Source organism: Theropithecus gelada, chromosome 15 (assembly GCF_003255815.1).
Source record: "Theropithecus gelada isolate Dixy chromosome 15, Tgel_1.0, whole genome shotgun sequence".
NCBI lineage: Eukaryota > Metazoa > Chordata > Mammalia > Primates > Cercopithecidae > Theropithecus > Theropithecus gelada.
In genome coordinates, this window is record NC_037683.1 from 60,656,936 (window position 1) to 60,661,759 (window position 4,824).

A 4,824-nucleotide genomic window follows, 5' to 3' on the forward strand; every position below is an offset into this window, starting at 1 on the left:
AATTCAACATGGCAGTTTTAATTTCATTTTGATTTATATAACCATCCATATTATAAAATTGCTGAGTACCTATTAGTTGTTCTTTTTAAAATATACCTGCAAAGTAGTATAGTTTCTGGCCCCTGCCTTTAAGGAATGTAAAATTCAAGAAAGCCATGTGGAATATATAAGGTAAGAGACAATAAGGGGACCTGATCCTTATGGGGGAATAAATATGTATGAACTGCTATGGGACTAAGAGAGAAGAGGCAAGCAGGAGGGTCTGGAACTAAACCTGGGTTTCCCATTGCTCCTACTGTGTGCTCCAGATTCTCTGCTCATAAAGTTAGAATTGAGCTGGCCATCAGGAATAGCCAGAGGAATATGTCAGCTTTTGTGTTCTCCCTAACCTCCCCATGTTATCTGGGGGATACTTTGCTCCTGGAAAGATTTTAAAATAATTATATGCTCCCCACCATCCCTGCAAGCTTAAGTGTGAGAAGTCCCACTTACTTCCATGACACTATTAAGCAGCAATCTCTTTATTCTGCTCTTCATGGGACAGCCAAGATGTGTGGGTATCTTAGGGGAGCGTGGGTCTCTGTCTGCTGGCATGGCACAGGCATCAGAGGAAGAAGAACCCTTTTTATACCCTAGCCATGTGATTAGTTTTCTCCCCATTTTTTCAAAAAAGTAAGTCTGCTTCTGGTCCCCACTGCCTTGTTCATACAGAATTCCAGGTATGTCCTGTCCAGTTTTCTGTCACTCTGCATTGCGGATGCCACATAGTCCCTAAAGCCAAATGAAAGGTGCAGCAGTTTAAGTCTGGCTTCAAACCAAGCAAAAAGCCAGGGAACATAGGAGAAAGGGAAGTTTAGGTGGGATAGAGAGGGCATTAATTTTTCCCAGGGCTTACAACGGGAAAACATCAAGGTTTTCTAGGAGCTCTTTGGGCACCTGGTCAGCATGGGCCGACTGGTTAGGTTTTTGTCTTTGTACCGAAACTCAGGAACTTGGGTCATAATGGCTATTACTGCCATTAACAGTTGCTGTTTACTGAGAGATTCTAATGAAATAGGCACTGTGCTGAGCTCCTATGTAGGTAAGTGGACTTAATCTTCTCCACAAGCACCCCTCAGGTAGGCACAAGTACGTTATTGCCATTTCACAGGAGAGGAAACTAAATCTCAAAGAAATTTAGTAACTGCCTATGGCCACATAGTGATTTCATTCACTCTCTAGTGAGTGGAGATTTAAAAAAGAAGTTCAAAGGGAAGAATCATAAAAGCCTTTATTTGTATCTGGGCATTTTTTCCTAGAGCAGTATAGAAATCTGAGTTCCTTTTAAAAGAAGCAGCTTTCAGGAGAAGTAATCTGTTCATTAAGAGTTCCAGACAAGCTACTATTGTATAGACAATGAACTCAAGTCTCCCCCTTCCGGTTCAAAGCGGGTAGCACACGGGCTATGCAAATAAGAAATGTCATCCTGCGGGGCCTGCTGCCATTGACTCAAACCAGTCAAGCCCCCCTCAAGCTTCACTCTTCCCCCAGCTGTCCACACCGGCTCTGCCAAAAGCCCTTCTGTAGCCGAACTCCCCTTTTTCTAGGAGTCAAGGACAAGATGAGCAAGTAGCAATGCAGAGTCCAGGCAGTGTCTAGAGAAGCGAAGAGGAAGCTAAAGAAATCTCTCTCAGCAAGGGGCCCCTATTGTCTGCTGCTTTCTCTGGGCTAAACTGCTAAACTGGCCCAGAAACTGGCAAGTTCTTGAAAAGACCTGCTGTACCTCCATGAGGGGACAAGAATGACAGGAGAGAGGCCAATTCTGCAGAATTAGAAATACTGTATCACAGCTTAGCATGTCAGCCCATCCAGAATGCCAAAAATATGTCCATAACCAGTAGAAGATAAATAACAATTAAAATTAATTCCAATAAAAATGAAGGCGACTAGCCCAAAGGTGTACATTTGCATGTGCTGAACCGATGACTAGGCATGAGGAACAAAGTAAAATAATAATATTATTTTGGCTGGCACCAGAATACCTCGTAAGAAAAACACTCTTTGTTTAGAAAAATATCTAATGAGTCTGTAGAAAAATATCTAATGAGGCTTCACTCAATATCTAGTGAGATCTTGAGGTTATGGGTGTGGCAGCAGAAAAGACAGTAAAATACTAATAGCACATTTTGTGTGTCAGCTTGCTTTTAAGGAGAAAGGAGACAGACAGAAATCCCCCAAAGCTCTGGAACTGTGACACTACTTGGAACAAGGCAGACAGTGAAAACCTCTGCTGGTGGGGATGAAAAAAGAACTTTTCCGAACAGGGTAGCTCATGTGCGGTGTGAAATTGTGTGTGCTGATGTGTTGAAAATCTGTCCGCCATCATCTCCAAAACTTCAATAAAAATGGCTACCACGAAAAGTCTTTATGTGCATAGAACTTCTGTGTACAAATCACAGAAAGTGCCCGGGCTCATGTTTGAAATAGTATGGGGTAAAAAACATGGGGTGGCCAGACCTTCATAGATAAACCAAATTAGAAGAAACAGAAGGCAAAACAATGACAACAGAGCCACCTTACCCCTTCCCAAGTCACACCTTAGGAATCCACAGAGCTGGATTAGGAGAAGGAGCTGTCTTATTAGCTCTTGAGCAGTAAGAAGGCGCTGGTGAACATCTGGGTTCCATATAAATATTTGAATTTTGCTTAAAATTGCCATACAGATGCAGGGTAGTATCAGCACACATTTGTATTATCTTTTTTGCCGTCAACAAAGTTGTTATTTAGGCATTTTAGGTGGCATTAAACACGTTCAAGTATTCAGATAACATCTGATCAGGAATTTATTCATAAAATACTCTTAAGAAAATGAAAAGAACATGCCACAAACTGGGAGAAGGTATTTGCAAATCGTATATCTGATAGAAGACTTGTCTCCAGAATGTATTTTTTAAAATCTCTGAAAACTCAATAAAAAAACACTAATAAAATAATAAAATAAATAATAAATAAAATAATAAAAATGGATAATATATTGGAACAGATGTTTCATCAAAGACATGCAAATAGCAAATTAGTATGTTAATATGGTAAAAGCTTTCTCAAGGATTGTTGTTGGCGTAGGTCAGATAGCGAATGTGAAATGATTTGACTCCAGGGGAGCCCTTTCCACCATGAGGACCTGCCATAGCTTCTGTCCTTTCTGAGCAAAGTTAACCAGCCCTCTTGGACAAGCTCTATTTCTGATGCATGAGCGGTCTGCCAAGCAGAGACTGTGGGGGCCCTAATCAACATGGATTTCTTCTTGGCTGGTTTGGCTGTGGGACACACAGAGAGAGCCAGCAGTTGGTAACAGAGTCAGAAGATGAATGTCACCCAGTACCATACCTTGTTGATTGCAAACATTTTCTCTAAACACATTGCCCTGGTGCTTGTTGAGTCTAAAAAGTGAACTGTTTTATGAATCCCTTTGTTCTCAACATTAATTGTTGCTTTTTAAACATTAGTTTAATTGCCTAAAATTTACTAGGATAGTTTAAGACAAACTCAAAAATTGGACTAGAAGTACCAGCACAAAATTATACTCTCCTAATTTAGAATCAAGTTAACAACTTAACTCGTTAATTGACCTGATGGAGAGTACTCCAAAAACATGTTCACATCATACTTATCACCAAATCACACAATTATGTTTCAATTGTTATTCTGTTTTGACATTCACATGGAGGGTGTTCCTAGAAACCTATAATGCATTATTCAAATTATATCCCCCAACAATTAGCCTATGAATTTTTAAAAAATGGAGTCCACTTCAAAAGACTCTCTTAAGAGGATTAAAAGACATGTCACAGACTGAGAGAATATATTTGCAAGTCACCTCTCTGATAAAGAAGTTGTATTGATACATAAAGAATTCTCAAGATTCAATGATAAGAAAACAAATAACCCAATAAAAGACAGACAAAAGATTTCAACACATATTTTAGGAAAGAAGGTACAGAGATGGCAAGCAAGACAGAAAAAGACAAATATCTTAACCTTTAACAATGCAAATTAAACAACAATAAGACACTGCTACATACTTATTAGAACAGCTGAAGTTAAAAGGACTCACCATATCAAGGATTGGCAAAGATGTGGAGCAACTATAACTTTCAAAAAATGGTTCAATGACTTTGGAAAACCATTTTTGCAGTTTATAAAAAAGATAATCATATACCTATCGCATGATCCAACCAGTCAACTCCCCAGTACTTATCCAAGAGAAAGAAAGGATGTCTCTATACACAGACTTGTATATGAATGTTTGTGGGCACTTTATTTGTCCATCACAAATGAATGATTAAAGAAATTGTAGTATATCCATACAATGGAATATTATTCAACAATAAAAAGGAATGAATCATTGATACACACAATAACATGGATGAATCTCCAGAAAAAAGTATGCTGAATATAAGAAAATAGGACCAGGCACAGTGGCTCATGCCTGTAATCCCAGCACTTTAGAAGGCCGAGGCAGGCAGATCACCTGAGGTCAGGAGTTCAAGACCAGCCTGGACAACATGGTGAAACCCCATCTCTACAAAAATACAAATATTAGCCAGGCATGATAGCAATTGCCTGTAATCCGAGCTATTCAGGAGGCCGAGGCAGGAGAATCACTTGAACCCGGGAGGTGGAGGTTGTAGTGAGTGGAGATTGCACCACTGCACTCCAGTCTGGGTGACAAGGGAGACTCTGTCTCAAAAAACAAGGAAAGGGAAGGGAAGGGAAGGGAACGAAGGGAAGGGAAGGGAAGGGGAATAAATTTTCTATTGGCCTATTTCTATAAAACTCTAGAAA